Below are 24,813 nucleotides of genomic sequence, written 5' to 3' on the forward strand. Positions count from 1 at the left end.
CGCAACCACGTGAAGTGGCCCCAAAAAGTGGTCCTAATGATGACCTTTCTGCATAACTCTCACAAGAAAACACCACTTTGTGTCCGTATTCATCCACATGCAAATATTGACCCCGTTCGCCCTCCTGACGCCACTAGATGCCATCTGACGCACCTGCTTACCTCATGTCGTCGGCCCGCGGATAGCTTCCTCGAGAAGTTTTACGTGCTATAAACTCCTCATTATTGTAGAAAAAACATACTGGTACTGGTGATAGTGAAAATCGATGCACTATGTACATGCTGTCCTACCTGTACACGTGTGGGCCCCACATAACCACCTCGCTCTGAAAAATGGGCAATTCTTTATTTGATGCACCATGCATGGGTATGTACATATGCACAATCACTTGCTCCAAAAAACTCCTGACATAATTTGCCCACCCCCTAGCCTGCTAGATCATTCATGATCAGCAACAGCAAAAAGAGATATGAGACTCGCCGCATCACAGGTCTCCTCATCCCTCACCAACACTCCTTGATCCACATACAGCTCATCCTGATCAACCATCATCAACCTGGCATGATACAATTTAAGACGCAATCCATTTACCCTTGACTTATGTAGAAACCCATCCAGGTTAGCCAACTGATATGTGCCATTCGGGAAACACTCCACTACCTTGAAAGGGCCTTCCCACTTAATTTGAAACTTCTTTTGGAAGGTGTTGTCCAGCTTACTGTTGTAGCGCAAAACCAAGTCATGCTTCTTGATACCCTTACTTTTGACCTTTTCATTTATCTTTGCTAAAGCCCTATCTTGCACCTGCCCATAATGTTGCAACGCACTCATCCTATCCAGCTGAACCTCTTGTAGCTGTAAGAGCCTCTCTTCGAATGCATCACTAGGCGGCCCAAGCAACTTCTCTAACATCTTGACCGCAGGCAACTCTACCTCCACATGCAATAGTGCTTCCTTTCCATACACCAAATGAAATGGAGTAAACCCTGTACCTGTCTTCACCGAAGTACGGTAAGCCCATAATGCACTAGGCAATTCCAAATCCCAATTCTTTCCTTGGTGCTCTGTCACTTTCGAAAGATTCTGTACCAACTCACCATTAAATCTTTCATTTAAGCCATTACACTGCGGGTAATAAGGAGTGGTATGCTGGTGCCTAATCTTCATCTTTGCACATAAAAAATCTAGCAGTTTAGCTCTAAAGCCAGGCCCCTTATCTGAAAGTAGCTCCAGTGGCACCCCAAACTTGCAACATATTTCATCATACACAAATTTTGCCACATCCTTTGCAGTGATCTGTTTTACTGCTATAGCCTCTGCCCATCTAGAAAGATAGTCCACTGCCGTCAAAATATAGCTTTTGCCCCTGCTTGTGATAGGTAATGGGCCTATTGCATCAATCCCCCACTTTTCAAACACATCAAACGCCATAATGGTTTTTCGTAGCTCTGGCTTCAACACTCTCTTCCCAAATGCTTGACACCTATTGCAAGACCTACACCAATGGTGAACATCCTTGTGCAAACTAGGCCATACATACCCCTCTTGCAAAATCTTATGAAGGTGATCTTTAGAGCAAAATGGCCATCACATGCGCCTTCATGATTCTCTTCCAACACTCTGTAAAGCTCCTCCCGCCAAGGTACACGTCTCAACACGAGATCAGCCCCTTTCATGTATAAGACATCACCAATCAATTTGTACCTGTATGCTCTACGCACAAAGCCATACTTCTTAGACTTCTGAATCTCCTTTGGAATGATTCCTGTTAGCAAAAACTCCTCTTCTTGATCCAAACTTTCCCGACCATGATAAAGAGGTAAAGTGGTCCTCAACACAAATAGCTCCCCAATCATGCCTTGAGCTGCTTCATGTGCCTCTCCATTTAGAGAACGTTCAATGTGTCTGATGATCCATGCTTCGAACTTTTTTAACAGGCCTTTAATTCTGAAGCACATTTCCTTCAATGAGGTGTTCTTGCTCTTCCACACACCCAGCACTTGCTTCACCACTAACAAGGCATCACCTTTTATGCTCAACCTTTGAACCCCATGCTTCAAACAAATGTGTAATCCGGCTTCCGGAGTAGCATATTCAGCCTCATTGTTACTGTGAGCATCCAATTTGAACCCTCTCTTGCATACTAGCTTCCCCATCTGGATCATAAAGTGCTATACCCCCTGAAGCTGCATCATGGCTCTTTCTGTATGAACCATCAAAGAACAACACATGTGCATTGCTGATCTGTGGCACTTCTTCAACTACCTTTCTCACCACCTCTTCCTTAACAATAAGGGGATTCTCCTTGTAGGTCAACAAATCAGCTAGGGTAGCCCTTGTACTATCTTCCACTAGAAAAGAGAACTCAAACTCTTGCAGCTCAATTACCCATTTCTTCACCACATTTGACATGTTAGTACCATTAATTAACTGTGGCAAAAAGGCATAACTCGTCAAGAAAACAAAAGGCCGTGGTAGAAAGTAATGACGAAATCGTCGACAACACTACAAGAGGTTTTGTGCTCTTGTGACACTGTTAGGGACGGAAATACACTGGGTTTTTATAACCCCCGGCGTCGCTAAAACTGTCACTAATAGCGTCGCTACGAGAGCGTCGCTATATGCGTCGCTATAGGCGTCGCTATGAACGTCGCTATATAGAGACGCTCATAGCGACGGTCATAGGGACGCTTATAGCAACGTTTACACATAAGTCTATAGCGACGCTACAGAGCCATAAATAGCGACGGTTATAGCGACGCCCGAGAGTTTTTTTTTTTGGTGACAAGGCATTGAATGCCCTGCCACCCATCAACCATTTTGTACATGATTCAATTTTTAAAAAAAGTGCAAGGGTAGATAATAGACCCAAAATAGTCACCCACAATACGCATTGTTTGCAAAATTGACAAGCGTAAAATTGACAATTGTACACATCATAGGCAAAATGAATTGATTGGCAAATGTAATAATGACAATTGTACAACATCATAGGTATAAAGAATTGATTGGAAAAATGAACTACGGTGACAAATGTAATAATATACATGGTTCAAAAAGACGTATAAAATCCGTCTCATGATACGTAAGCTATGAGAAACCCTAAACTAATGCTATCTAGCTACGGCTAAACTGACGTCATCTAGTCAGACGTCTCATCGCGTCCAAGCGGCGTATCTATCGGATTCTGCAAGAAAAGACAATAAGACAGCTTTCAGTAAGTATAAACATATAACGACATTTATAAAACAATACAAAAAATAGAAAAGAGTAAACCCTAATACTAACCATGCCGCCGCGAGAACTGAGAATGTCCATCAGGGCGTTTAAGCCCTTCTTGCCTGCGTACTCGCGCTTGTACGGTGTGGGATCACGTCGTGTCATCGACCACTGTCAAAACATACAAAGAATTCATTATGTTAGAATTAAAAAACTCATAAACCCTAAACTATCGAACATAAAGAGCAATGCGAAAACACTTACAAAATCGGCCTCAAATGATGCCCATCCACCGCTCCCCAAGTGGTGCGAGCTCCCTGCCTCTACTCGCACTCTGGCTGCATCCTTTTGTTGCTTCCACTTGTCGGGATTCTCGCGCGCTGCTTTCTTCGCATTCTTCCAATCTTCTTTGACCAGCCAATCTGGCCTGTTCCACCCATGCTTGATTGCTTTTTGCACTTCGGAACGCTTGTGTTTGCAGTATTCGCGCATTAGAATCTTCATCAGGTCTTCATTGAAGCGCTGATCCCGTGTTGGAACGGGAAACTCATCATGAAGTATGCTGATGACTCTGTTTTTTAAATCACTTGGTACTTCACTCCATTTGTTTAGTATGTAGTGTCTAAACAACTGAGAGCAAAGACCACGCATGCGCGAGATCACCTTCTTGCCGTCATCATCCATGATGATGCCGCCGCTGAAGTCGATGGAGTAAGGCAAGCCCTCTGGCCGGTGACGCGTGAACCTGGGTGTCCCGGCAGGGGTCTCTAGCGGCGTGTCGATGGGGGTACGGACGTCAGGTGTCTCCACCGGCGTCTGGGCCCCGAAGCGAGGAGTGTCCAGTGGGGTGGCTCCTGGAGGAGTAGGTAGAGGTGTGTAGCTGCTAGTGAGTGGCATAAAATGGTAACCATCTTTTTGCAACATTTCTCAGCCTACTCAACGTCCTCTTCCTCATATGTGTATATATTTTTCTACGCTACTAAGTTATCTAGAGTAAATTCCCCCGCTTCGTTTAACCTTTCCGATGACACATACATTGTACTCTTCCCAAAAATGTCACCTTAGTCATATATTTATATTACCACCCTTTTCTTTTTGCTTTGTAAATAAAAGTAAGCATACAATAACCAACTATCTACCCCCAAACTTTCTTACCTCTTGTGAATTAGTAGTAGAAAAATAATATATCCATCTTCCACCCCTTATAGATAAATTCCCATGGAAATCAACTCTCCACTTGTCTTTACCAAAGATTATGGTCCCTCTCTACAAGTCTTCTATGCCCCCTACATAGGTGGCCCAATATCTCTTAAGAATATACATATAGTTTCTCTCCTTTCAAAAAAGACTCCAATTGTATATTCTTTTCACAAGCAAATAATATTGGGCCCTCCTCTATTTGTTTAAGCATCATAGCCTTTTGAAAAAGCATGATTCCCCTTGGATGCATACAAGCAAAGGGTCCATAGAAGAAGACTTGGAAGCAAAAGGTTCCCTAGCCTAGTGTGGACCTTCCAAACCGAATTCCTTGGTGCATGGGCGTGAAGAATAGTCCAAATTCATATCAAACATGTTGAGAAGGTCAAATTTGCCTTTTGAAGCATGTCATTCCGAGCTACAGGTAAAAAGTTATGGTCAAAATAGTGTAAATCTGTCAGATTCGCAGCAAAAGGGAACTGTAAATCAAGTAAATCAAGAGAGTGAGATCTTAGTTTTCTCCTACTCATCTTCTAGAAGAGCAATGAGTGTTCAAGGTCACTTGCATGTGATGGGACCAACCTAAAGATGCTTTCTAAATGCCAAGACAGACAAGTTGAGATACCCCGCAGGAGCCACCCGTAGGGCCTCATGGTGGGGCCCACCTACATTATGCACCCCTATGGAGCCTTCACGGTCTAAAATGATATTTTTGGTGAAAAAATAGTCCCTTTTATGTCCAATATTCAATGAGTGGTCAAAGGACACTTAATTAGGGCTAATCACTTACTCTAATTAAGTGTAGCATAATCCCACTCCTACACAACTATAAATAGCCCCCCTTGGAGAGAGTCAAGGACACACACACCTATATTTTCAACTTCATGTTGTTTCTTGATCAATAGTAGAGAAAACCCCAACTCTCCCTCTTTCACATCCTCCCTCCTAACCCTCCTCTTTGGAGGAAGTGCAACTCTATTCTCCACTCTCTCCATTCTACAATCTCTTACTCCATCAACCCAATAAATCATTTGTAGCACCTCAATAACTTGTAAATACATCATGATCTCTCTCATGGTTATGTTAATGATCATGAAATCATCTTCAAAAACTTTCAAGTGTCGCAATTCGTGATGGTTAGCCAGCGTCTGTCCTCCCCTTAAAAGGTGTGCGAGAAATCAAGTAAGTGTTCTATTCTCAATTTACCATTGGTTTGTTTCTCCACACTTATTCAATTGATCTAAAGAAATTTCTCACTCCAACTCTCTTTTGCTTCATTACATATGCATGTGGCTACCTCTCATGGTGATTTTATTTGTGTCATGGCATTGCATAGATGGAGATGAGCTCTCTATGCAAAGTGTGTTAGTTTGATGTAAGTGATTCTCTTGTGTGTTTGAGAGGCAAGTCTTGCGCGCATGATTTTTTGATGAGTGCTTGAGAGAGGAAGAGTTTGGATGTCTTATGGGTATTCTTATGGGGAGAAGGTGAATGCTATTCCACAAATTGCATATTTCATTTTGATGCACGGCATTGGGTTGCATAATTGTTGATGGTGTTCAAGTGTCCAAAGTGTATATAGAGTAAGGGGGTTTCAAAGTGTGTTTCTTGGGTGGGTGAGTGCAAGTGTTATTTTTTTGATTGGTTTCCTTCTCCACTCCCAAAAGAAGGTGGTGCCCCAAGTAGTGTGTGTACCTATTTACGAACATTTTGTGAGGGTAGGCCCATTGGTTTGGGTTTAGAGGCCCCATTTCAAAAAGCTCGCCCTCATAAAGTGGTGCCCCCACGGAGGAACATATTTCCAAGTTACCTTCAAATTCTTTAGTGATGAACAATGGAGTACCCATCTATCCATTTTATTTTGCACAACACATTAGAGTAAATGTTCACATAGATAGAAAAGTCTTTTTCCAGCAACGCATTGTTTTTATGTTTGGTGCAGAAAGACTTAGAGAAATACTGGCATCACCCAATCCAATTATACTTCCAGTCATCAATTATGAAACTTCTTTTGATGTTCACGTTTTCATTTTGTTTTCAAGGCAGGAACAAGGAGTGGTGAAGGGGTGCTCAAGGGCCATATGAAGGAACGAGGTCTTCAAACCAACAACGAGGAGTAGCACATGAATCACGATCAAAATAATGAACCTTTTAGGCCTATTGCTCAGCAATCCATTCATATAATCATTGCAACTAAGTTTAGGTTTCAGTCTATCATAAGGAGGATATTTGGATCCACTCGCCTCAATGAAATCAATGCTTCAATTAATCCATTTATTCTACCTATGATAAAGTACGAATTAACAATGGATGTGTACATCTTCATTTTAATGTAATCAGATTTATAGTGTCAATAATCTTGTGCGGCCTGTAAGAGAAAAGTTTCTTTAAAAAAAGAGATTTAAAAAAGTCTAAACAAAATGTCAAGTTCTTTTCCCACGTTCTATGCAAGAAGTGGGGAAGATGCGCAAGAGTTTCTTGACAACTTGGAGATGGCACATCTCATATCCGGGAGAGATGAAGAGGAAGTAAAGCTACGAGCCTTCTCGTTGGTTCTAAAAGCAGAAGCTAAAGCATGGTATGAGACCTTGCAACCCCAAATCAAGTCTAATTGGGAGAGACTGCGAGCAAGCTTCCTCTCCAAGTTCGGGCAAGGTGATACTTCTGAAGGACTATGGAAATGTCTTATTGGGCATAAGCAGGTATCACTTGAAGACTATCCCTCTTATGAAGCAACCTTTGTCAATCTATGGGGTAGGTGGGAGGCTACATTAGAAAATCATGGTGGTGCATCTAACTTTCTAAAAAAAGAGAGATTCATGGTTGGCTTGTATCCACTTTTAAAGGCTAAAGTAGAGCTAAAATTCCCATCCACCTTCGAAGAAGCACGTGAGGTAGCCATCATCAAGTTTAGAAAACTGCACTTCCAAGCACATAGAGCAAGGGGTTTGAATGAAGTGAGTGAGAGGGAGTCTTCACAAACCATGGAAGCACCAATTAGGGCCCCTCTTGCACAATCTTCACAAATAGGAGATAACTCTCAACAAGAGGTTTTACAAAGGCTAACTCAACAGCTTGAGAACCTCACTCTGAATCTAGTACAAGGCCTACCTCAACAACGACAACCAAGAGAAGGGAATCGCAATCAACGAAGACAAGCTCAAGAGTTGCAATGTTGGAATTGCAATGAAATGGGCCATGGCATGTACAATTGTCCACATCCAAGGCGACTTCCGGGAGACATATATCCCCCTAGACCGCCTCCTCTAACTGTGCAGCAAGAACAAGCTCAAGGCCCACAAATCCTTCGTCGACCACCACCACCAGCAAATATACCTCCCGTCCCACATGAGGAGGAAGAAAGAGGAGTCAACATCATCAAGCTAGAAGAGGTAATAGATGAGCATACTCTAAACTTTGATGTTATGCCGGCAGAAAAACGCACAAGAGCACATGATAAGGATGAAGACATGAGAAGTGAAGGAACAAATTCAGCCAGAAGGGACAAGAAGAAGAAGCCAAAGATGGAAGAAGCTGAAAGTAGTAGGAAGAAAAGATCAAGGCAAAGGGAAATTGGTATCAACGACTTCCCATTGGGAAAGGAGCTAGAGCCCTACAACATCCTGGAGGATTTACAAACCCAAAAGCCAAACATTTCATGGCCTCAACTTCTACACCTATCAGCCAAAGTAAGAAGGCAATGGCCAAAGTTGGTAAGTACAAGAATTCCAAAAAAGAAAGAAAATCTTTCCATTAAGGTTGTGGCCTCAAAGCTACAAAAAGATGTGGAACCCATTGTGGATGCTTACATAAGGGGTAAAAAGGTGTCTAATGTATATGTTGATGGTGGAGCTCAAATGTGTGTGATCACGGAAAAATCAATGAACAGGTTAGGCCTTGAAATTACAAAGTCCTCTAATTGTCAAGCTAGGCTAGCCAACAACTCAAGTGTGAAGTGTTTGGGGATCATTGAAAATGTAAAAGTCTCTGTATGTAACATAGATGCACGAGTGGATATGTATGTCATGCCAGCTAAGGGGGAGGGCTATCCCATCATCCTAGGGAGGCCTTGGCTCATTGCTGTGAATGCAGATCAAAAATGGGGAAGTGGTCGTTTGATTCTTAAGAAGGGTCAACCGGTGGTGTATGATTGGCGAGAAGGAAAGCAACTAGATATCAACTATGAAACCACGGCAGATGAAGAGAGCGAGGAGGAGAGTCCTTACTCAAGTGATGAGGAAGCATCAACCAGTGCATCAACCAGTGAAGAGGAGTCTTCTTTGGAGGTAATGGGAATTGTATTCAACGCCAACACTCAAAATGTTCCAGTAGAAGAAAAGCCAACAGACAATCACACACGAGGGGATGAAAGATGCCACCACCTTGAAGAAGGATTTGAGAAGATGCTTGCAAAATATCTTACTTGTGAGGAGAAGAGGTCCTACATCAATATGTTAAGGAGGTATCCCAATTTGTTTATCACTGACTACTCACAAATAAGAGGTGTAGATGTAATAGAGCATCGAATTGAATTGAAACCAGGGACCAAACCCGTGGCTCAAAAGTTAAGGCGACTAGGATCTGTGCAACAAAAGGCTCTCCTACAAGAAGTGAATCGACTCTTGAAGGCTGGATTCATCTATCCAGTATCCAACTCCGAATGGGTATCACCTATTGTAGTCACTCCCAAGAAGAATGGTAAGTGGAGGGTCTGCGTGGATTACAAACCCCTCAACGCTGCGACAAAGAGGGACCACTTCCCTCTCCCTTTCCAAGATGAAATTTTGAATGAAGTAGCAGGTCACGAATGCTACACTGTGTGTGATGGGTATTCAGGATATTTTCAAATTAGAATAGCAGAAGAGGACCAACCAAAAACCACCTTCATCACACCTTGGGGATGTTTTGCATTCAGAGTAATGCCTTTTGGGCTCACCAATGCTCCTAGCACCTTCATGAGATTCACAATATTTGTATTTCAGCCATTCTTTGGAAAATCCATAAGAGTCTTTATGGATGATTTTTGTATTTATAGTTGTAGATCACTTCATTGCCAAAAGGTTGAAGAGGGGCTTAAGAGGCTCCATCAATTTGGGGGACAACTCAACCTAGAGAAGTGTCATATCGGTGAATCTCAGGTGGTTTTGCTAGGCCATGTGGTTTCTTCACAAGGAATTCAAGTGGATCCCTCTAAAGTAGAGGCCCTTTTGTCATTATCTCCACCAACAACAACTAAGGAGCTAATGACCTTCAACCACAAAGTGAGGTACATGTCTCGCTTCATCCATCTCCTAGCAGAATCCATCGCCCCTTTGCATAGGTTGGCAAGCCAATCTACATTTGAATGGGGGAGGGAACATGAAAAATGTTTTGAGGAAGTGAAGGGCATTCTTAGCTCTCTCCCAATCCTAATGCCACCAGATCCAAAGGAGACTTACTATGTCACTCCAAGTGTAGGTTTCGAAGCAATTGGTGTTGTTTTGATGCAAAAAGATCCTAAAACATCATACATGAGGCCGATCTATTTTGCAAGCAAGGTGATGACTCCAGCCGAGAAGGGATACACTGAAATGGAGAAAGTGGTCTTTGCAATCTTGTTTGTGGTAAGGAAGTTTTGATCGTATCTTCTCCCTATGCCATTTGTTTTTCTCACCTTAGAGCACAATCTACCATATGTAGTACAACACATGAGCCTCTCATCTAGAATAGCAAAGTGGGTGCTTGAACTCCAAGAATTTGAATACACTTTCCTTGTAGAAGATAGCACAAGAGCAGGACTTGCAGACATTCTCACCTACAAAGTGAGAGAAAGGGAAGGATCGCGACTACAAAGAGATGAAGGCTCAAAACAGTTCAAAGTAAAGGAGATTGATAATGCCCATACTTTATGCTTTGACAGAGCTTATCAACGCCAACAAGACAAAGCAGCAGGGGGAATCATCATTTTGAACCCACAAAAGGAGGTAATGGTTAGAAAAGGTATCACTCTACCCAGTGTTCACTCTAACAATGAGGCTGAGTATGTTGCTCTAACCCTTGGGTTAGAAGAATGCAAAGGATTAGGCATACAAAGACTTATTATAAAAGGTGATTCTTTGCTAGTGGTCGGGCAAATCCAAGGGACTTGGAGGTGCAAGAATCGTACATTGTTTGAATGGCTTAGTAGTGTAAGAGCTTTGATGAAGGGTTTTAAAGCAACACAGGTACAACACATTGTGAGAACTCATAACAAGGAAGCAGACTTACTCGCAAATGAAAAGCTTCAAATGGCGGTAGGAGGTGTGAAACTATATGAACCCAAATATCAAGGTCAAGAGGAGCTAAAAGAAATTATCTTCTTTCTACAAGAAGGTGAGTGTCCCAAACACTTAGACAAGGTGCAAAGACATAGACTAGTTAAGAAGGCCACACCTTACCAGTTGATTGCCCAGGTTTTAGGGTTGACCTTCTGAATGATCTCTTGAGGAGGTTAAAAGTGAAACACATGCATTCCACACCCTACTATCCTCAATGCAATGGATTGGTGGAAAAAGTGAATGGAATGATATGTAAGATCATTTCTAAGCAGGTTGTGGACCGGCCTAATGATTGGGATTGCCATTTGACGGCTGCTCTTTGGGCGTATAGGACATCTTTCAAGGTATCTACCCAATTCACCCCTTTTCATCTAGTTTATGGACAGGAGGCACTTCTCCCCATTGAGGTAGAGCTCTCAAGCTTGCGCGTTCTTGCAAGAGTGGCAAAAAAACCAAAAGAGGTTCTACATGAAAGGATCTTAGATCTCCAACGACTTGAGCTAGATAGAGAAGAGTCCATTGATCACTACATCACCAAAGCGACAAGCCAAAGGGATAAAATCAACAAGAAGCTCAAGGGGAAAGGATTGAAGGAAGGTATGTTGGTTCTTCGCTATGATAACCGACTTGATACTCGACTTGACAAAAAGTTTTTGCAAAGATGGGAGGGACCTTTCATGATAAAAACAAAGTTTGGGAATGGTAGTTACAGATTAGCAGATTTATCAGGAAAACTCCACAAGACCAGAGTCAATGGATGGAGATTAAAGCCCTACTTTCAACGTATCAATCCGTTGATAGGCAGTCATCTACCTACATCATCTAAGCTCCAAATTGGCATGGCTCCCTTCGGCTTGGCAAATGCTCCACCTATTTTTAAAGCTTTGATGTGCAAAGAAGAACCAGCCTTGGAATCTGAACATACCCAAGGCAACCCTCCCATCTCCGATTTATGGGATTGAGGTAATGAAAAGCAGGTCTAATGGAGTAAAAGAGTGCATGACACTCCTCCTATTGAAAAAAAAAAAAAGAAAAGGAAAAATGACAAAAAAAAGAAAGAAAAAAAAGTAACACCGTCCTCCTAAAGATATGAATATCTTTAGGCTTGGGGGAGGGCTAATATGAGTGGCATAAAATGGTAACCATCTTTTTGCAACATTTCTCAGCCTACTCAACGTCCTCTTCCTCATATGTGTATATATTTTTCTACGCTACTAAGTTATCTAGAGTAAATTCCCCCGCTTCGTTTAACCTTTGCGACGACACATACATTGTACTCTTCCCAAAAATGTCACCTTAGTCATATATTTATATTACCACCCTTTTCTTTTTGCTTTGTAAATAAAAGTAAGCATACAATAACCAACTATCTACCCCCAAACTTTCTTACCTCTTGTGAATTAGTAGTAGAAAAATAATATATCCATCTTCCACCCCTTATAGATAAATTCCCATGGAAATCAACTCTCCACTTGTCTTTACCAAAGATTATGGTCCCTCTCTACAAGTCTTCTATGCCCCCTACATAGGTGGCCCAATATCTCTTAAGAATATATATATAGTTTCTCTCCTTTCAAAAAAAACTCCAATTGTATATTCTTTTCACAAGCAAATAATATTGGGCCCTCCTCTATTTGTTTAAGCATCATAGCCTTTTGAAAAAGCATGATTCCTCTTGGATGCATACAAGCAAAGGGTCCATACAAGAAGACTTGGAAGCAAAAGGTTCCCTAGCCTAGTGTGGACCTTCCAAACCGAATTACTTGGTGCATGGGCATGAAGAATAGTCCAAATTCATATCAAACATGTTGAGAAGGTCAAATTTGCATTTTGAAGCATGTCATTCCGAGCTACAGGTAAAAAGTTATGGTCAAAATAGTGTAAATCTGTCAGATTCGTAGCAAAAGGGAACTGTAAATCAAGTAAATCAAGAGAGTGAGATCTTAGTTTTCCCCTACTCATCTTCTAGAAGAGCAATGAGTGTTCAAGGTCACTTGCATGTGATGGGACCAACCTAAAGATGCTTTCTAAATGCCAAGACAGACAAGTTGAGATACCCCGCAGGAGCCACCCGTAGGGCCTCATGGTGGGGCCCACCTACATTATGTACCCCTATGGAGCCTTCACGGTCTAAAATGATATTTTTGATGAAAAAATAGTCCCTTTTATGTCCAATATTCAATGAGTGGTCAAAGGACACTTAATTAGGGCTAATCACTTACTCTAATTAAGTGTAGCATAATCCCACTCCTACACAACTATAAATAGCCCCCCTTGGAGAGACTCAAGGACACACACACCTATATTTTCAACTTCATGTTGTTTCTTGATCAATAGTAGAGAAAACCCCAACCCTCCCTCTTTCACATCCTCCCTCCTAACCCTCCTCTTTGGAGGAAGTGCAACTCTATTCTCCACTCTCTCCATTCTACAATCTCTTACTCCATCAACCCAATAAATCATTTGTAGCACCTCAATAACTTGTAAATACATCATGATCTCTCTCATGGTTATGTTAATGATCATGAAATCATCTTCAAAAACTTTCAAGTGTCGCAATTCGTGATGGTTAGCCAGCGTCTGTCCTCCCCTTAAAAGGTGTGCGAGAAATCAAGTAAGTGTTCTATTCTCAATTTACCATTGGTTTGTTTCTCCACACTTATTCAATTGGTCTAAAGAAATTTCTCACTCCAACTCTCTTTTGCTTCATTACATATGCATGTGGCTACCTCTCATGGTGATTTTATTTGTGTCACGGCATTGCATAGATGGAGATGAGCTCTCTATGCAAAGTGTGTTAGTTTGATGTAAGTGATTCTCTTGTGTGTTTGAGAGGCAAGTCTTGCGCGCATGATTTTTTGATGAGTGCTTGAGAGAGGAAGAGTTTGGATGTCTTATGGGTATTCTTATGGGGAGAAGGTGAATGCTATTCCACAAATTGCATATTTCATTTTGATGCACGCCATTGGGTTGCATAATCGTTGATGGTGTTCAAGTGTCCAAAGTGTATATAGAGTAAGGGGGTTTCAAAGTGTGTTGCTTGGGTGGGTGAGTGCAAGTGTTATTTTTTTGATTGGTTTCCTTCTCCACTCCCAAAAGAAGGTGGTGCCCCAAGTAGTGTGTGTACCTATTTACGAACATTTTGTGAGGGTAGGCCCATTGGTTTGGGTTTAGAGGCCCCATTTCAAAAAGCTCGCCCTCACTAGGAACAGTCAGCCGTGTAAAACCTGGCGTAGATGGCGATGCTGTAGCTGGTGTGGGGGCGGGCAAAGAAGGGGAGGGTAAAGAGCCTCATCAAACATGAGGCGATGTGGAGGCATCGGTGGCGGAATCCCCACAACAACCGCCACCGCCACCACTAGAGCGTCGGTGTCTAGACGAGTGTGAAGCTCGTCTCGTCGACGCCGAAGCTTCGGAGCGCGCCGAATGCTCCGAAACAGAGGGAGATGCGGATGGAGTAGGAACGCGCGATGATGCGCCAGAGCGATGACGCTCCACGTACCACTGTCTCTGCTGCGGTGACAAAGAAGAAAGAAACTCCTCATCATCCATAACTGCATTAAACACACGAATATTTAAACTTAATATTGAATGAATAGAGTAGACAATGACGCAAAGACCATTAAATACAATGACGGAATGACGCATATAAATACAATGACGCAATGAATGGAGTGATAGAAGAGGCAAGTCGAAAACTCAGAATTTTCAATCAAAAGATGTGAGCGCGAGTAGAAAAGAGCGTTATACACCATGGAAGGTACTTAGAGAGCCAGGGCTTTTACAACACGGAGCAAAATTGTTCAAATACAATATTTGTGGCTTTAAGAGATCTCTCTCTCATCCTCGCATAACTCAGCATTACTACCTATATCTATATAGAGCTCTCCGTTTAAACACATATCCTCTGTTTCATTTTGTAGCTCCTCTGCATGCACCCCATATATAGTAGTAGCATCTTGATGCTCGTCTGGCACCACCGCAGCGGCTTCTGATTGAGCATCTTCTCTGATCTCCTCCATTGATGCCGTTGTGATTGGCACATGGTAGCCTTCATACGTCCTTGCACTACGAGGGGCTACCTCTATGATGTACCACCAGTTTGATGTAAACTTTGTAGGATGAAATATTACCTGCCAGAGCCACATAACTTACATGAGAGCTTTCAAGCACATAACTTGTAAAAGTGGGATGTTAACTATTTACATACTTACTTGTTCACAATGCTCAAGTAGTACGAAAGTGTCTCTTAGGTCAGTCCATTTCTTAGTAGAATCCACCTCAAGAAAACCAGACTCTCCTCTATGCACAGTAGCGTTGCGACCCTCCATGATTATCTTGAACCATTGCACGTCGAACAAGTCGACAAAAAATCCCCTGTAATCGATCCTCAAAATCTCTTGCAGCGTGCCAAAGTAAGTGAGTTCCCCCACCACAGGATCTGCATCAGAGGAACGTCGTCAACTAGACTATTGAAATTTTGCCATGATTCCACAATCTTGAGTAAAACGATTTTTGTCGATTCGTTCCACCCTAAAATGTCGACCTTTACACCATGATGCTGTGTATGACTTATACTACAACGAACAAAGATTATGAGTGGCCGTTCAAACGTTTAGAAATAAAGTCACTAGCTAGTCGTACATTGCAAACTTACCTTGGTCGCGCAACCCCGAGAGTACTCCCACTCTTCCTCAGTCACTTCGTCACCGCATTGTTGTGCGCTTTTCAATTGGTTGGGCAACCATCTTAAGCTCATGAAGGTTGGTAGGCTCTCCAGAACCGTCGGATAGTGCATCGGTGGTCGTCTTCCCCGTCTCCACTCGATTCGTGCCCTTTGTCGCTCTTGCTTTGCATCCTCATATTGTGAAATCCACTTTTGCATCACTGGATTGTGAAGCATGCAAAATCGGTTGATTTTAGCCTCTAGATCTTCCGTCATCTTCTTCTCAACACCGAGATTGCACATGACAATCCCAGATATGCGCTCATCATCTATGGTTCGCCATAGCGTGTCCCGGGCTTTTTCAAATCCGTCTAGCCACTCTCCAATGTACACTAGGGACTCTGATACCAACCAACCTTCTGCCATGCTACCCTCCGGACGTGCCTTTTGATGCACATATCCCTTAAGCGTTTTCATGAAACGTTCTAAGAAGAACATCCATCTGGAATGAACTGTGCCAGCTATTTCCACCTCATCAACTATGTGAACAAGAAGATGCACCTGAATGGTTAGCATGGTAGTAGGAAAATGTTTCTCAAACCTGCACACAAGCTCCGCAGCATTTAGTTTGGCAAATGGTATTGAGTCTACGTTGATCTCCTTTTGTGAGATCCATTGCACCAGCTTTGCAAGTTTGTAGATTGTGTTACGGATGTCGAGAGACAAACATCCCTCAATGGCAACCGATAAAATAAACTGTAAAGTATGTGCAGCAATGATATTAAAGTCCACATTTTATGCAATGATATTAAAGTCCACTATGAACGTACCTGACACATTTTATGCCAATCGTGTGACTTCAAACCGGTAAGCTTTCCTTCTTTAGTAAAACACGTTCGGAGCGAGTGCATTACGCCAGTGGGGGTCCGCAAAGATCGAATGGTCTCTTTTACTTTGCGTTCTTGGGCTCCTGTGAAAATCCATGGTGCTTTAGGGAGTTTTATCGATCCATCAAACGCTGTTTGCGGCCAATATTGCTCCATACGATCCACATTTCTAAGGTCAACTCTGGCTCCCAAAGTATCTTTCTTGCCGGTCAGATGGTCCCATAGTAGATTACCCACATTCTTGAATATGTGCATTGGATCGAGCAAGTGATTGATCATGAGTCGGGGCCAGTATGGTAACTCGTACCATAGAGATAGTCTCTTCATCCCTGGAGGCAATCTGTCATCGCACATCTCCTTCTCCTCTAACCATGCTTGTGCAGACATCCTTGGTGGCTCTCTTCCCAAAAAGCCGTCGCGTAACACATGATTCTCTGGAAGATACGCTTGATGACCTTCGTAGATTTGCTTCTTCAGTGAGGGCGCCCTACGTGCATTCAGTCTAGGTCCACATGTGACACATGCTCTGTATCCGCTTGTTTGAAGCCCTGCATGTATACATATGATAATAGATTAACTATGGGAAAAAACAAGATTTACAGTGTCTGAGTGAGGAGTGTCAATAGATCACCTGAGCATTCTGTTAGCCCGGGATAGTCATGCATGGTCCACATTAGAATGCCTCTGATCAAAGCATTCCGTCGTCCTGTGGTCATTGTGTCGGGGATGTAGTGACTCTTGCCGCCCTGAAGATCCACCTTCTTCCCTATCTTCTGAAGACATTTCACCAGTACTTTTGGATCGACGGAGCCCACCATGAGTGAAGGCAGCAATACCCTATATTCCATTGAGGGCTTTCTTCACCCGCTTCATGCAAGCATCGCAGTCTATGGAGACCTAAATCTAATCTAATATAACGTAAATCTAAATCTAGCGTAAATAAACGTAAATCTAATTAAAAATAAACCTAAATCTAATCTAATTTAACTTAAATAAACCTAAATCTAATTTAACGTAAGTCTACATCTAACCTAATCTTTAACGTCTTTTAGGATAGTTTCCTACGACGTTATAACTCTCTTCTTCTTGTGTGTGTGCGCGTGTGTGGATGTGTGTGCCAATAAAAAGAGATAAATGGTATAACCTTTCTATCACCCATGCCAAGTATGATAGATTGGTTATGCCATTTCCCTCTTGAATAATAGGTCTTGAGTTCAACTCCTCGTCGGCTAGATCTTTAGGTCTTTCAATTTTAATTAGTTTCCTACGACGTTAAATTAGTTTCTCTCTCTTTCTCTCTCAATGTGTGTGCGTTTTTTTGTTTATGCATGTTTTCTCTCTCTTTTCCTCTCTCAATGTGTGCGTTTTTTGTTTATGCATGTTCTCTCTCTCTTTTCCTCTCTCAATGTGTGCGTTTTTTGTTTATGCATGTTCTCTCTCTCTTTTCCTCTCTCAATGTGTGCGTTTTTTGTTTATGCATGTTCTCTCTCTCTTTTCCTCTCTCAATGTGTGCGTTTTTTGTTTATGCATGCTCTCTGTTTATGTGTGCGCGTTTTTGTTTATGTTTGTACTCTCTCTCTCTCTCTCTCTCTCTCTCTCTCTCTCTCTCTCTCTCAAAAACACTATGTGTGTGTGTGTGTGTGTGTGTGAGAGAGAGAGAGAGAGAGAGAGAGGGAGAGAGAAAGAGGGGAAGGGAACATGAGAGTGAGGAGAGGGAAGGAGCATACCTGGCTCTCCTTCCTCTCCTCGTGTGTGTGTGTGTGTGTGTGTGTGTGTGGAGAAGAGAGAGAGAGAGAGAGAGAGGGAGAGCGTTACCTGCTCCTTGCTTGAGGGCGTCGAAAAACTCAGATCTGAGATCTGAGTTTTTGGGCGCTCTTTGTTATTTTTTTAGCCCAGTCGGCGTCGCTATGAGCGTCACAAATTTACAAGTAAATTTGCGACGCTCATAGCGACGCCGGGATTATTTTTTTTTGAGCGTCGCTGTGTGAGCGTCGCTAATATGAATAGCCTCTTGTAGTGAAAGCAAATATTACACTGGCCATCACTAGCTCTACTTCCGAGAACTTTCTCTCCGCTACCAACTTCACTCGGCTTGACAATACACTGGCCTCATATAATGGCTGCCCTTCCCCTTTTGCAATAGCATGGCTCCAATGGCATCATCCCCTACTGAGGGATTTACATAAAAAAATTTCTCCCGATCAGGAGCCTGCATGGCTGACAAACCCCCTAACACCTCTTTCACCTCTTGAAACACTTCTTCACACTTGTCATCCCATTGCAATGGATCATGCTTTGCCACTTGTTGTAATGGGTAAAGAATCTGAGAAGACAATGGAATGAACCTTGCCATGTACTTCACTTTGTGTATAAAGGTTGCCAATTGCTTCGTACTCGTAGGTGATGGAAGAAGATTAATAGACTTAACCTTGTCTGGATCAACCTCAATGCCATTTTCTGACACCATGTGGCTAGATGACATTTCTTTGGATTTAGTTGTCCTCCACATTCATCATATCGAGCCAATACCATCTGCAGCTTCTCATGGTGTTCAGCCCTACTGCTATAAACACAGAAGTCATCCATAAAAGCTTTAACACAACTACCAATGAATGGTTCCAACACCCAATTTGCTCTCTCTTGATAAAAGGAAGGTCCATTTGACAACCCAAATGGAAATACTGTGTAGCAATAGCAGCCCCATGGCGTAATAAAAGTTGTCTTTGTGCGGTCTTTAAGAGCAATCTTCAATTGAAAATAGCCTGAAAAACCATCACACACACTGTACCTCTCATAACCTGCCACTGAATCCAAGATGTGATCAATGAATGGAAGAGGATATGGGTTCTTTTTAGTGGCTACGCTTAAGGGTTTAAAATCTACACAAATTCTCCACTTCCCATCCTTCTTTGGACTGACCACTACTGGACTCACCCATTCTGTGGTCTCTACTGGAACTATGAACCCTGCCTTCAATAACTTGTCCACCTCTACCCGCAAGGCTTCCATTTGCTCTTGACCCATCCTTCTTAGCCTTTGCCGCACTGGCTTAGCACCTTCTTTCAGCTCTATATGCATCTCTTCGCCCTTGAACCCTCTGATCTCTTCATATGAAGTAATGAACAAATCAGGAAAACTAGCCAGCATGTGCAAATATATATCCTTCTCCATAGCTGAGAGGTCTCTACTGATTATTTGTGTCAACAATTCCTGCTTCTTTGACAACTCAACCTTGGTTTGCATCAGCCCTTCAATCACTTCATAAGGCCCTTCACTCCCATCTTCAACTTCATTCGCAAATGCAACTAAACTAGATTCCTGGATTTCTTTGTCCATCAAAAGAAATGCAACATCAACATCCTCATCACTGCTGGTAGTGCTATCACTGTCCTCATCTGTCACCGTGGAAGAGTCTTCATCACTAGACTCATCCTCATCTTCATAAAGCTCCTCTAATCGTTTCCTTGTGTCCATATTATAAAGCTTCTTGGTACTTGTCTTTCCATAGAGCCTAATCGTACCATGTCGCCAATCTTGAACAGCTCCCACTGCACGTAACCATGGTCTGCCCAGTATAATAGGATATGCTCCCAACCTTGCTGGCATCACATGAAAATCAACCACTGCCTTTGCATCATATGCCTCCACTTCTAAGCTCTTTACAACACCCAAGCATTTTACTTTTTGATGGTTTGCCAATCTGATCCGAAAACCTGACACCCCAGCCACTGTGAGACCCATCTTCTCAACGCATGAGTGTGTTATGACGCATATTTGGGCTCCGCCCTCCACATAACCTTGTCCCAAATTTTTCCTTTTATGCCACACATGTACTATTGGACAAATGTCTGGTAGCTCATCCATTGCCAACACCTTTACTGAACCTCTCTCTGGCTCTTTCTCCATTGGGTTAACCATCCTCTTCCACTATCGCTTTAGCTTAGGCACCATCTCTATAAGCTGCCCAAAAGTAACATCTGCCTTCCTGCTCGTTAGATCCTCCTTCAAGTCATAGCTTAATTGCCCATCCCCTAGTGGAAAATCTGAAACATGAAAGTTTCGACGAGCTCTCCTTTTCCTCTTGGCCTTGACATCCTCGCCTTCATGGCTCTTTCCTTTCTTCTTACTAGGACCTGGGGCACTTCTTCCTTCCTTATCCTCTGTGGTCCTCTTCCCAATAGGCATCACTAATGTATCCTCTAGCTTTGATGCCTTCTCCAAGGTGACTACACTTAGCACTTTTGTCTTTCCCTTTTCCTCCTGGGTCAGTCCACTGGTTCCTTCATCTCCCTTAATTTCGATTCCGTAATCATTTGACCTAGTTAGCACCTGTCTTGGCAATGGATACATGTCTCCCCCCATCCTTGGTGGCTTATCACATTGCGGATTGATGTGACCCAACTCTCCACAATTATAACATGTGGGTGTCTGCCTCCAAAACCTACCATTGCTTTGTCCAACACCATTCCTAGGCCTTTCTTCACGTCTTGGTTGACTTGCAAACCTCCCTCGACCTCGATTATTTCCCACTTGACCTAGCATGTTTAGGCTGAGATTCTTCATCAAATCTACCACTTGCCTCATGTCTTGCCTTAGGCCATCATCTTGCACTGCTGTAGTGACCACTGCTGGCATAACCTGAGTAGTAATAGGAACCACTGGTACGTGATGAACCCCGGACATGCGACCTTGTAAAGATTCTATAGGCTGAAATTCAGACCTCATTGGCAATGACTCCACCCCTAACTGGCTCATTTTCCTCAACTTCCACTCTTTGTTCCTTGCTACCTCTAGTGCATCTTCATATGTCCTAGGCTTCTTTAGCTCCACTCTCCAACGTATATTCTCCCAAAGACCAGCCAAGAACCTGTCCTTATTCATCATGTCAGGCGGGGGTACCTGTGGTGCTAAGGCCTTGCACATTCGCTCCCATGCCAATGAAAACTTACGTATGTACGCATCTACTGGCTCACCTTCCTTCTGCACCAAACCTTGTACTTCTTGCCACACTTTGTCAGGATCTTCTATCTTCACAAACTCCACTTCCAATCCATGCCTTAGATTGTCCCAACTCAATCTTACAGGTGGATCAGCCATATGCAACTCCTCTTCAAATGCTTTGGACCAAGCTCGTGCATCACTCTTCAAAAAAATTTGGAGAAGATGTAACATTTGCGCCGGTTCATGAATCTGGTTGCTAATGCAGGCAACCTCCATCTTTTTCTGAAAGTCCTCCACATATTCATCACTTCTTCCATGAAACTCCGGATAAGAGAAAGCCATGGCTAGAGAACCCCTTCAAACACACGTGCAAGAACCCAAAACTTTTCACTACCCAATCCCCAGAAACTTCAATGGAGCTCAGGTTTAGATGAGAACAAACACATGCACATCAAATGAGTTTTCATAGTTGATCATCGGAATTACAACAGGCAAAGGACATTCCAAGATCTCTCGTAACCTTCTTGGCCCGAACATAAAGACTATGCGCTGCTGGAAAAAAATCTTCTTGGACACATGAACATTTATCTGGATTCTCTGAGTTAAATGAAAAGGAGTGAATTGAGGGCCATTTTGATCATCCATTAAAGCCAACCATGCAGCTCCCAAGAAGGCACACCTGACTTATCCTCTGATTTTGCCAAAATTTCAGCAGCATAACAGCATAAATGGCTCAAAAGACCAAAAAACCAGCCATCATAACTTGGAAAAATTTTGACAGAGTTTCCCTAGAAGTAGAGCCGTAGGAACCCAAAATATAGACTGTGTATGTATGCATAAACTGTCAACAATAGAACCCGAGCATCAAGTAGGACTCACTAGTACATAGCCTATGGCGAGGTCACAAAAAGGGTGCTCCAGCTACCTGTATCACCGAAAGGATCTCCACATTTGAGAATCCCCCAGCTCAATAAAAACCTCACGCTATCGACCCTCACACGAAGGCTAACGCAAATCGCGTATAGTCAAGTCTCAGAAATGACTATCTTCCAGACCAAGTCTCAGAAATGGCTGGGACTGCCAAATACAACCAAGTATGGCTCCACAAATGCGTACAATGGCAGTTTCCACAAGTAACGTACAATCCAGTAGACAATGCGCTCAAACAGGCGCCAAGTGATGCATACCCACAACAACTGCATGTGACATCACTGCTAGTATATCACTGTACTGCGGCTACCTGTACCTGTGTGAATCACCTGTACCTGTACCTGTAACCTGTAATCTGCACCCTGCAACCTGTAATCCCGAATCTCAAAGCTTGACGCTCGAAGCAAAAGGTACTCGAAGAAGATCCTCTGTGGGGGCACCAAAAGAATGTGAGCGGGATGAAAACACACACAACGCCTCTATAACGACCCGACACACACTCTTGGAAAGATACACACACACACACACACACACTATGGGGCACCACTCGGCTATCCACTTGCCCACTCCACACAGACACACACACACACACACACACATACCCAAAAAGAGGAGAATTTCTGATGTTTAGATACAATTGAGCTTGGGCCAACACCAATGGGGCAAATAGCTCACACAATATGGGTAAAATAAGCCAGATACAATCACAAACTAGAGCAGAAACTTCGCTCATAGGAGAAACTTACACAGAAAAACAGCAAGAAAAGAGTGAGGAATTTGGCAAAATGGACAGCTCCATCGTGTTCGGAACGGCCCAAAAACCCAGACTACAATGTCAAAGTGCTCAAATCCGACCTCGGATGAGCAGTTTACGGCCAAAACAGGCTCCAAAATGAGCAAAAACACACCTGTGGCTGTTCCTCCTCTCTTCTCCACGTTTTTTCTGGTCTTCTCTCAGTTTTTTCAGTTCCCACACTTAGTTTTATTAGTTGGGCACCCTTGGCCTTTTAGATGACCTCAAACGGACCCCGAACAGGCCAAAAACTGACCTCGCAGTGCATAGTTGTCACCCTTTTTGCATCATCCGCACACTTGGCACTCATTTCTTTTCAATAATGCGTCTCACAACCACGTGAAGTGGCCCCAAAAACTGGTCCTAATGATGAACTTTCTGCATAACTCTCACAAGAAAACACCACTTTGTGTCCGTATTCATCCACATGCAAATATTGACCCCGTTCGCCCTCCTGACGCCACTAGATGCCATCTGACGCACCTGCTTACCTCATGTCGTCGGCCCGCGGATAGCTTCCTCGAGAAGTTTTACGCGCTATAAACTCCTCATTATTGTAGAAAAAACATACTGGTACTGGTGATAGTGAAAATCGATGCACTATGTACATGTTGTCCTACCTGTACACGTGTGGGCCCCACGTAACCACCTGGCTCTGAAAAATGGGCAATTCTTTATTTGATGCACCATGCATGGGTATGTACATATGCGCAATCCCTTGCTCCAAAAAACTCCTGACAACGTCACTCCTTGGATTTTTTTTTTGGAAAGAGCGAGGTTGGTAGCGGAAGGGGCTTTGCACTTTCGGGGACTGAATAAATCAAAGTGGCTCAAGTTGGCCATGGCTCTCCTTGCTCAACTAATTTGGGAAGGTATGTGTTGAAAGCAATGCAAAATGAGTCTGTGTGGACCTTGTCATGTTTGGAGGGCATGTTTTTCAATCGACAAGAAGAGTTGGATGCTTTCTACACACCAAGATAGAAGGTCTACCACAAAAAGGGAGCTTTGATTACAATTTGGCACCGAAAGCGTATGAGTAGAGTGTTGCTTTCACGTTTTCTCAAATGGAGCAACATTTCTCTTGCAAAGGCCTTGAAATAGTGACAATTTCAAATTCAAAAAATGGCGACGAGGTCTTTCACAAGTCCATATCATATACTGGTTAGGGTGAGAAGAGTATAAAAATGACACCATCTAGAGTGTCCAAGGTCACACGGGTGAAAATCAACACATAATAGTAAGCAAAATTTTCTTCATTGGTCATTTGTGGAGTGATTAATATTATGACCTCATAAACATAGAATACTAATTCATTTTGCTAGAAAGTGTAGTTTAGTTTACATGCCCTAAGGTGGTGATTCAACCTTAAGGGAAATAACATGGGGCTGACGAAGAAGGGTTAGATCCAATGGCTTCACTACCATATGTATTGGTGGCAGCTAGAAAGGTGGGAGTAGTGATTATGTTTTGGTAATTATCTTGTTAGAAGTCTTAGGCATGCATTGCTATTTTGTGCAGGCGAAGAGAAAATGGAGATTGGAAACCAACATGTCACCGACCTACACTTGAGGTTGAAGAAATGCATGGTTGCACACTCAAACATACATTGAAGGCTTACCAAAGAAAGCACTTTCATAAAGATTTCAGGAAGTGGAATGCTTGGATCAAGTCCACACACAAGCCTATAGAGCAGCCCCACTTCGCTTGCACGAGACAATGCGTGTTTCATAGCTGGACTTTAGTGCCCATGTCTTTACACATGTTTTATAAGTTGGACTTTTGTGCCATGCAACATTTTTCTCATAGGTGAAATAGCATCTCACACTATTTACCATATTCCAAATGGTGGAGATACGCTTTAGTCTACCCCATTATTGAGCACCC

The 24,813-nt window shown here is 42.8% G+C and overlaps 1 pseudogene; it reads left to right on the forward strand.

Moving 5' to 3' along the window:
* The window catches only part of LOC147447208 (berberine bridge enzyme-like D-2), a 78,849-nt pseudogene that overhangs the window by 36,245 nt on the left and 17,791 nt on the right, over positions 1–24,813 (forward strand).

Source organism: Adiantum capillus-veneris, chromosome 11 (assembly GCF_014529385.1).
Source record: "Adiantum capillus-veneris isolate H3 chromosome 11, ASM1452938v2, whole genome shotgun sequence".
Lineage (NCBI taxonomy): Eukaryota > Viridiplantae > Streptophyta > Polypodiopsida > Polypodiales > Pteridaceae > Adiantum > Adiantum capillus-veneris.